The following is a 10768-nucleotide window of genomic DNA, read 5'->3' as shown; positions in this document are numbered from 1 at the left end:
AAAGGGGCCACAGCAGTGAAAGGCCCGCATACCGAAAAAAAAAAAAAAAAGAGTCATGTAGCATAATGTTATTGCAGCACTATTTACAATAGTCAGGACCTGGAAGCAACCTAAGTGTCCATCGACAGATGAACGGATAAAGAAGATGTGGCACATATAGACAATGGAATATTACTCAGCCAAAAAAGAAACGAAATTGAGGTACTTATAGTGAGTTGGATGGACCAAGAGTCTGTCATACAGAGTTAAGTAAGTCAAAAAGAGAAAAACAAATACCGTATGCTAACATATATATATGGAATTAAAAAAAAATGGTTCTGAGGAACCTAGGGGCAGGACAGAAATAAAGACGCAGATGTAGAGAATGGACTTGAGGACATGGGGAGGGGAAGGGTAAGCTGGCATGAAATGAGAGAGTAGCACTGACATGTATACACTACCAAATGTAAAACAGATAGCTAGTGGGAAGCAGCTGCATAGCCCAGGGAGATCAGTTCCGTGCTTTGTGACCACGTAGAAAGGTGGGATAGGGAGGGTGGGAGGGAGGCACAAGAGGGAGGAGATATGGGGATATATGTATACATATACCTGATTCACTATGTTATACAGCAGAAACTAATACAACATTGTAAAGCAATTATACTCCAATAAAGATGTTAAAAAAATAGAGTAAAATTTATATGATCTAGTAGTTACTATGTTTGCTTATTTTATGATATTGTAGTGATAATGCTTCCTTATTCAATTTCTGAAGAGTGACATTTAAAGAACATAATTAATAAGACCCAGTGCCATTTACCTAATGTGCTATACCTGAAGTAATCTCTGACAAGGATTGAGTCCTATAGAGAAATTATACATTATACTTTTGTTTACCTAGATATATTTTAGCACAAGTGTATTTATTGTGGTTGAACTGTTTAGAGAGCCTACACAGTGCTGATCAAAACAGCCCTGACACAAGATGTCCTCGTTTATTTTAGGCATACAGTGAGGAAATCCGGTATTCTGCTAGTCTACTTTATAGCTACTGTATAAGTAGAGATGAAGGAAGGAAAAGGGATAATGTGCAAGCTTAACATGGAGTTAAGGGAAAATTTTTTTTCATAGTTTGCTTTCATATTTTATACACACACACACACACATATACACAGAGATACATATATAAATATGTATGGGAGTTTTTCATGTGTTTATCACTTAATGAAATATAAAATTTAAGATGTAAGATATATCTAATATACCCCCATACAGCTTTCACTAGTGTAAATTGAACACTCAGATAATGCAAGCCAATGATATAAATTTTAAAAACAAGGAGAAGCTTATATCATAAGGAAAATGGCATTGCAAAGGTGAGATATTCTTTTAAAATACATATATTTAAAGAAGATTTAAAGTTGATTTATACATATCTTTAATGGGAAGCATTCTCCAACAATTCAGTTAGTTCTTGAGTGAAGTGTGAACTAATCACCCAGAATTTTAAATACATGTATATGCTGTAATTGTTTACTCTAATTGATACTTATGGAATAATATTTTGTATAATTTTAAATATGCTGCCATCATTTGAATAAAAATGCAAACTACAAACTTTGATACAGTAAATTTTGAAGGTCATAGTTTATTTTATAAAATAGAGCTTGAGTATAGTTTAAAGTTTTTCCTTTATATAATTATGCTCATAAAAACAATTTATCTCAAAATGTGGTATATTATTAAAAATGTCATATTATTTCCTTTCTTGCTTTTTTCCAAATTTTTAGACTTTATACTTATTACTAGTTATTTTAGGAGTAGCCAGAATTTAACTACCCATTTTGTTGCTAGTGGCACAGAGATCTAAGAGCCCATAGTTAACTTTGTTCTATCAAGAATATTTTTGAAGTATTTACATAAAAGCTTAGCCAGACATTTCTCTCAGAATCAAAGATTGATTTTTAAACTTTAATTTAAAGAGAAATATTTTGCTAGAAATATACCTTATTTAAATTTTCTGGAGAGTTTTCTATGATAATTATGAACTCTCCTTTTGGTATATTCATCTCTAAAATTCTTGTAATTAACTGAAAGTAATGTGCTGTGGTGTTTCCTAGCTGTAAAAACAATTGGGTCTCAAAGAACAGAGTACCTCATTAAAGCTAAAACATAATGATCACCTGTGTATTTTTCCAACAGACTAATTTTGCTTTACAACTATAAGTTCATCACATTTTTTGCAATATCTTATCACATAATGAAAAGTAAGTGCTTAGATGTTTATTGCTGACAAGTTGGAAAACCAGTACAAGCTCCTAGTCCAATCATGGAGATGTTCTGGAGGTCAGAGAAAAATGTAAGACTACAAAGAGTTACAGTGAAACCAGTGGGGAACACCTGAGGAAAGAGAAGGCACTTTGACCTGATGAGGAAAGGAAAGGGCAGTCCAGAGCTGAGCAGAATCAGTTTCCAGATTCGTGTGAGGGGATTAAAAAAAAAAAAAAAAAAAGACCCCTACCTTATGCCATACATAAAAATCGACTAAAAATATATTAAAGACTTAAATGTAAGACCTGAAACTGTAAAACTTATACAAGAAAAAAACGGAAAAGTTTCTTAACATTAGTCTTGACAATGATTTCATAAATACGATGCCAAAACTATAAGCAAAATGAGTAAAAATAGATAAGTGGGACTGCAATAAAATAAAAGGTTTCTGCATAGCACAGGAAAAAAAAAGACAAAAACAAAAACAGAATGCAAAGACAGCCTATAGAATAGGAGAAACCATTTATATGATAAAGGGTTAATTTCCCAAATAATTCAGGAACTCCTACAACTCAATAGCAAAACACAAACAAACAAAAACAACTCGACTAAAAAATTGGGCAAAGGACTTGAACAGACATTACTATTTTAAAAATATTTTCTTGCTTTTCTGCTACAATAGGCACCAATTTCAGTAGCAGGGTGGAGGTGGCTGACTAGACAGAGGAAAAACTAAAATATAACTGTCTTTCTAAATGAGAAATAGAAGGCCTTCTGGGCCTTCTGGAAATATATATATATTTCTCACAATATAGTTTGAGCACTCAGATTTTGGTTCATAAATACCGTTCCTAACATAAAAAGAACTGAAATTTCATTTCTGGGGTGATGTGGCCACCGTACCAAAGCAGCATGGACACCTACCCAAAATTTGGTTTTGGTGTGGATATTGAGACTAATATCATACACACTAGAGGCTATGAAAAGATTTAACACTCAGATTATAAGGCTTTTCAGAATATCAGGGCAGGACCACAAAGCTGTTTCAAAAATGGTTTGAGGTAGGAAGGAAGTGAACTAGTTTGATGGTTTTTTTGTAGGCAGAAGGGAGGGGCTGGGATGAGTATTGGCAAGTGTGGGAAGGGGCTTGTGTGGTTTGAACCTCCCACTGACACTAAAGGAAGGAGTGCCCAGGCTTCCTTATCAACTTGCCCAAATGTTCGGCAGAAGAGAGGGCCAAGGCTTAAAAGGTCTCAGCAGTCAAACATCAAAAAATGGAGTAAGACTATTACAATTCATCTCTGATGTTTGACTGATGATTAAAATGTGACACTTTTCATTTAATCAAGTTTGAACTTGTTCAGAAAAGCCATTATAGTGATCTATGAAGCCTGTAGCCTGTAAAGAAGGTGAAAGTTCTATTGGATGCCTTATTCAGGAGCCTAGCATTGTACACTGTGGGAAGTGAAAAGAGTGCTTTGGTCACTATCAGTAGTGCATGTAACTCCTCAAAATGTTAGTGTCATGACAAACGATAAAAGGTAGGAGGGATGTCCTAAAGTAAAAGAGACAAAAGATATATGTCAATTCACTGTTCTTGTTTAGATCTGGGGGAACATATATGTATAAATTGGGGGGATGGCAATTGGGGAAATGTAGATATTACACTACATATTATTTTATTGATAAAATATTTATATGATATTTGTGGTGTAGAGCAGTAGGAATGTGTCCGTGGGAAGCACACACTGAAATATTTGATGAGATAGCTTTATGTCTGCTACTTTGTAAAATATTTTTACAAAATTGAATACAAAATAATACTTGAATATTCCATCTTGAGTTTGTAACTGTGGCTATTTGAAATGAAGTTTATCTGGGGTTGATGGATGAATGGTAGATTTTTGCAATGTCTCAAGGCAATAGGATATGTATTATTAAACTCTAGATATTCTTAGTACAGTAAATTTATGCTGGTAATTTTATTTTGTATATTTTTTACTTTTTTGTTAATATTTTTTCCTCTCACTTTATTGGTTTGCCTCCTGAGCTACCCTCCTTACCCTCCATTCTCTCCCAGTGTTTCAGTAGATTTAATTTAGGGTGCCTAGAAATTGCAAATATGTATCCTTTTTTGATTTGTATTTTATTATATTTTACACAAACAACTGGGTTTGTGAACTGTATTACTCCTGGTATCTTTAAAATACTGTGGGTGTTTTAATAAATTTTATATTTATTTTGTGCACACAAAATTTTTTTTTCATTAACAAATATTTTATTTTTCTTAACATCTTTATTGGAGTATAATTGCTTTACAATGGTGGGTTAGTTTCTGCTGTATAACAAAGGGAATCAGCTATATGCATACATATATCCCCATATCGCCTCCCTCTTGTGTCTCCCTCCCACCCTCCCTATCCCACCTATCTAGGTGGTCACAAAGTACCGAGCTGATCTCCCTGTGCCATGTGGCTGCTTCCCACTAGCTATCTATTTTACATTTGGTAGTGTATATACGTCCATGCCACTGTTTCACTTCGTCCCAGCTTACCCTCCCCGCGTCCTCAAGTCCATTCTCTACATCTGCGTCTTTATTCCTGTCCTGTCCCTAGGTTCCTCAGAACCATTTTTTTTTAATTCCATATATATGGGTTAGCATACAGTATTTCTTTTTCTCTTTCTGACTACTTCACTCTGTATGACAGTCTCTAGGTCCATCCACCTCACTGCAAATAACTCAATTTCGTTTCTTCTTATGGCTGAGTAATATTCCATTGTATATATGTGCCACATCTTCTTTATCCATTCATCTGTCGATGGACACTTAAAGTGCTTCCATGTCCTGGCTATTGTAAATTGTGCTGAAATTTTTAATTTTTTTTTCTCAGCTCAAGTTTAATAAAACTACAAAAGACCAAAAGTGATACCCTACTACTACACATATCAATTTTCCTGCCCCATAAGACAGCTCAGGCCATTCCCTCCAGAGGAAGAAAGGCTGGCCTCCCCAACCCCTGCAGGAAAGGCCTGTCCTGTCCCACACCACATCTGTGCTGCATATAAGGTCTTGTGTTTTAAGCATGACAATAGTACAAAAGAGGCTTGTTCTCATGGCCACCTACTGCAGCCTGGCCCTAAAATGGCCCAGTGTTCACTTCTGCTTAGAGAAATATTCTTTGCTCTTCTGGACATCAGGCTTGATGGTATCACTGCCAGGCTTTCAGTCAGCTGGGCACACTTCCCCATGTTTGTCAGTAAACTGGAAGGCCTGAACTAGTCTCAGTATCTCATCCACTGAACGGCCAACAGGAAGGTCATTTATGGTGATCTGTCGAAGGATACCTTTATCATCAATAATAAAAAGGCCCCTGAATGAGATGCCTTCATCGGCCTTTAAGGCTCCATAGTCCTGAGCAATGGTGCGTTTGGGGTCTGATATCAAGGGAATGTTCATGGGTCCCAGTCCTCCTTGTTTCTTGGGTGTGTTGATCCATGCCAGGTGACAGAAGTGAGAATCCACAGAAGCACCAATCACTTGGCAGTTGAGTTTCTTTCTTTTTTTTTTTTTAATGGAAAAATGGTATATTCTTAGCCTCCTCAGAAAGGCACAGCATACATGGTTCAAACAGCAAATCTGTGGTGGCCATCAGACCTTTGGCAGGGGTTACATTATATTTGTTAAACAAGTTGGGTTTTTAGCCATTTCATAAGTTTATAAGACCTGGTCATTTACATTAGAATATACATATATATAAATATACACACACATTTTTCACCAATACAACATATATACTATCTAGAGCCCATTTATTTTCTTATGTCAACTTTGGTTTCATAGTGATCAAATTGTGGCAAAACTAAATTAGAGGTACTGATACTGTCATTAATTTGACTTAGAAAGTTAACACAAAGAAGAACCAACTGTTTTTAAAAGAAGTCTTTGGTTGCATGTTAAAAGCATACTTCAGCATGAATAGAGAAAAACACTCAATTACAAGATTTAGTTTAAAAAAAAAAGGATAGTCCTAGAGGTCTCACAGCATGACCTATATATTGACAGAGTCCTCTGTTATGTGATTTTTTTAATGGCTAACACACTTCAATTGTACTATTTTTACAAAATTTTGTAAAATTAACAAAATGCACACACTTATACAGAAAGAGAGAGATGATGGAAATGAGTGTGGTAAAGTATTAAAAATTAGTAATTCTAGTTAAAGGACATATGGTATTCATTGTTTTATTCTTTCACCCTTTTTGGTAGGTTGGAAAATTTTTAAATAAAATTTAAAATCTGTTTTGTATGAAAAATTTTATTAATTTATAGAAAATAATATACAAGATCTACACCAAAATATTTTGAATTTTACAAATCTTAAGAAAAATTAGGGTAGACTATAAGGAACAAAAGTAGCAGTAAGGAGACCAGCTAAGAAGCTCCCACAATAATTCAAGTGAGAGATGATAATGACAGGTGAATAAAAGTATAGAAGAAAACCAAGAAAATGTGATACTCCCAAAACCAAAGGAAGAAAGAACGCCAGTAACGCATCTCAAAGACTGAATACAATGACTAAGATGTTTTATCATGATTGGATAAAGTGAAAATCCTTAGTTACCTCAACAGAAGTGGTTTTTAATTAGATTGGAGGGGATATATGTGTGATTGAAGTGGGCTATAGAGAGGATTTCGAAGAAAAGAGTTGAGAAAGCAAATAATGAAGAATGTATTTGACTTTGTCTTTTCTGTGAAGAAGAACAAGGAAATGGGATGTCAGCTAGTGAGAAGTGGGTTATTGCAGGGATATTTTTTCATGGTAGATGTTTTAGCATACTTAGTTTCCAGTTAAAAGGCTGTTAACAGCAGGAGCATTGCTTGCATTGTGTAGAACTCACAGGATATATTATAGAAGTGCAGGAGATGGCTTGGGGAACAGAAGAGGTCTTCTCTTAGTAAAGAAAGGATATCAGGGTATATGGATACATGTGAAGGAAAGATGATAGATTGCATAATGAATAGATAGTGTAGTTCTTGTCCAAATACTTCTATTTTCTGAATAAACAACAAGCCTCTGCAGTAGAGAAGAGGCGGAAGAATTTTTAGGAGAGATTGAAATTCTCACTTCAGAGAGTGGAATTTAACAAGTTTAACTGGGGAAAACAGTGGGATTCCTATAGATCATTGTTAAGCATCCAGTAAACAAGTAGCATATTTTTTTCCAGTCGTCTTAATGCCTGAATGACTGAACAGCCACAGTTGTTGTGAAGTCAAACTGTTTCCTCACACAATACATTAAAAAAAAAGCCCTCAAAATGAATTATACATCTAAATGTAAGACCTAAAACTATAAAATACTTAGAAGATAGGAGTAAACCTTGATTAGGCAAAGATTTCTTAAATATGATATAAAATCACAAATGTCAAAAGAAAAAAATAGATAAATTGAACTTCATCAAAATTATCAACTTTTGCACTACAAGGGATACCATTATGAAAGTGAAAGACAACCATCAGAATGGGAAAAAACATATTGGCTAATTTTAAACCCAATAAAGGACTTATATCCAGAATATATAAAGAATTCTTATAACTCAATAATAAAAAGAAGACTATTAAAAATAGGAAAGGATCTGAACTGCCATTTTGCCAAAGGAATTAGACAAATAGCTAACAAGCAAATGAAAAGATGATTAACACTTCATTAAAATGCCAATAAGAGTCACAATGAGACACCATTTGCTTTGGAAAACAGTTTGGCAAGGTGTTAAACATAGAGTTACCATGTGATCCAGAAACTGTATTCCTAGGTAAATAACTAAGAGAAATGAAAACATGTCCAGAGAAAAACCTGTATGTTAATGTTCATAGCATCATTATTCATAATAACAGCAATAGAAACAGCAAAAATGTCCATCAACTGTTGAATGGATTAATACAATGTGGCATATTAATATAATACATGCTATAACATGGGTGAACTTTTAAAACTTTACTCTAAGTGAAACAAGCCAGTCATAAAAGATCACATTTGTATGATTCCATTTATCTAAAATACCTACTGTAAGTAACTCCATAGAGACAGAAAGTATATTAATGGTTGCCTTGAACTTAGGGGTGAGGGAAATGGTGGAATCTGTAGTGCTAATGGGCCCAAAGTTTTTTTTCTGACATGATGAAATGTCCTAAAATTGATTGCAGCAATAGGATACTACTTTATAAATATACTAAAAAACACTGAATTGTACTCTAGATGGATGAATTATATGGTATATGAATAATATATTAATGTCTGTTTAAAAATGAATACAATGAAAGCAAACAATAAAGAGTAGAAGTGTGTGTGATGCAAAGTATTCAATCTAATGACAGTCTGGTATAAATATGGAAACTGGACTCCATGCAATAACTTAGAGGTTTGTGAGGTGCCAGTATATCATGGCTTAGAATCAGAGGCTTTCTAGTTATACTTCAGTGGAAGCTTATGTTTCAAGTTCCAAACATTAATGTTCTTTATTGACATTTGGAAGATAATTTTTAAATGTGCTACCATTTATACTGTGATTTTTTTGTCACTCATTTTCCAGTACAAGCTATAAAATAAACAGTACTTAAATCCAAGATCTAACAATATTGTCATTTCCTGAGTAAATAAAGACATATTTATACTTTATAATTTTTCTGTGTAGTAATTTAAAATATAGGATCACAGAGTTGAACTGAAACTCTGCCTCTAGATAGATTGTCTCTATCAGGCTTCCCAATGGAGGAATGTAAATTACCTGTATAGAACCTTTGACAGAAGTAATTTTTGTCAATAATTTAGTGTAACATGCTAGTTTAAGAAGCAGCATATTCATTGCTAGACATCCCTAAATATTTAATTTCTCCTTATATTCAAGCAACTACGGTTCTATAAATCTCCTACAAGCAGCTCCCATCTGCTATCTAAAGCAAAAAGTATCTAAAGCTTCCCCGGTGGCACAGTGGTTTAGAATTCACCTGCCAATGCAGGGGACGTGGGTTCAATCCCTGGTCCGGGAAGATCCCACATGCCGCAGAGCAATTAAGTCCATATGCCACAACTACTGAGCCTGCGCTCTAGAGCCCGCGAGCCACAACTACTAAACCCACGTGCCACAACTACTGAAGCCTGCACACCTAGAGCCTGTGCTCCGCAACAAGAGAAGCTACTGCAATGTGCTCCGCAACAAGAGAAGCTACTGCAATGAGAAGCCTGCGCACCTCAACGAAGAGTAGCCCCCACTCGCCGCAACTAGAGAAAGCCTCATGCAGCAACAGAGACCCAACACAGCAAAAAATAAATAAAACAAATTATTTTTTTAAAAAAATAAAGCAAAAGTTACATATCTATGCTCAATTCTAAAATAGAAATCCTCAAATATTTGCGGATAAATAAAATACCTCTCCTTAGTTTTCAGCTTCCCAGACTAAACATACCATTTAAAAATGTTACTCCATGCTATTCCACCCATTAAGTAATCTATCCACCTATCCCACTATGCATTCATCCTAATAGTCAGCCCTCATATATGGTCTGATTGAGCTTTTATTAAAATCTAGGGTAACTGAATAACTATGCTAATAAAAGGAAGCATAAGATGCATGGTCCACAACAATTTTTCTTTAAGGAAAGCAGTTTAATAAGTGATTTCTGGTCTCAGTTTGCTTTCTTTGGAATATTTAGATATTGACATTCAAATGTTTGTCAGTTGAGTAATTATGTGATTAGAGTTATTATACACTTATGAGCTAATTAGACATGGAGAAAGGTTAGACCAAATATGGAAATAGATACAAATATAATAAACTAATAAAAGTAATAAAGCCAGTATAAGTCATATAGTTGGTATAAAAGAAAAATAAATATCTATAAAGTTATCTTTAAAAAATTCCTCTGTGATCTCTATGCAGTCAAAGTTTCTGCTATTTTTTAATATGTAATGACTTAGTTTTATTTTTATTCATTTTGAGAATGGAAAATTTCAAGCAATATAAAAATATAATAGTATAGTAATTTCCTAATTTCTGTTACTCAGGTTTAACAGTCATCAATGCAAGTTAATATAGTTTCATCTATACCCCACCTGCTACGTCCTCCAATATCATATGATTTCATTCATAAATATTTCATTAGGTATCTCTAAAAGTTAAGAACTTTAAAGAAGTAACCACATTAGGGGCTTCCCTGGTGGCACAGTGGTTGAGAGTCCGCCTGCCGATGCAGGGGACACGGGTTTGTGACCCGGTCAGGGAAGATCCCACATACCATGGAGTGGCTGGGCCCGTGAGCCACGGCCGCTGAGCCTGCGCATCTGGAGCCTGTGCTCCACAACGGGAGAGGCCACAACAGTGAGAGGCCCGTGTACAGGAAAAAAAAAAAAAAAGTAACCACATTAACACTGTCATAATTAAAAAGTAATATCTTAATATAAAATATCTTTTGTTCAAACATGCAGTCATCTTATAAATGTCAAATGTTCTCTTGTTTTTGCC

The 10768-nt window shown here is 34.7% G+C and overlaps 1 pseudogene across 1 annotated transcript in view; it reads right to left on the bottom strand.

Moving 5' to 3' along the window:
- Positions 1–5404: 5404 nt before the first annotated feature.
- LOC307057646 (peroxiredoxin-1-like) overlaps positions 5405–10768 on the bottom strand; it is a 67814-nt pseudogene continuing 62450 nt past the window's right edge. Inside the window, exon 3 of the transcript in view lies at positions 5405–5807. The product of the transcript in view is annotated as a peroxiredoxin-1-like (transcript). The remainder of the gene's footprint in view (positions 5808–10768) is intronic.

The sequence above is a fragment of the Hyperoodon ampullatus genome, assembly GCF_949752795.1.
Source record: "Hyperoodon ampullatus genome assembly, chromosome: 1".
Lineage (NCBI taxonomy): Eukaryota > Metazoa > Chordata > Mammalia > Artiodactyla > Ziphiidae > Hyperoodon > Hyperoodon ampullatus.
Note: the sequence above shows the minus strand (reverse complement) of the source record. Positions and strands in the feature narration are given on the sequence as shown.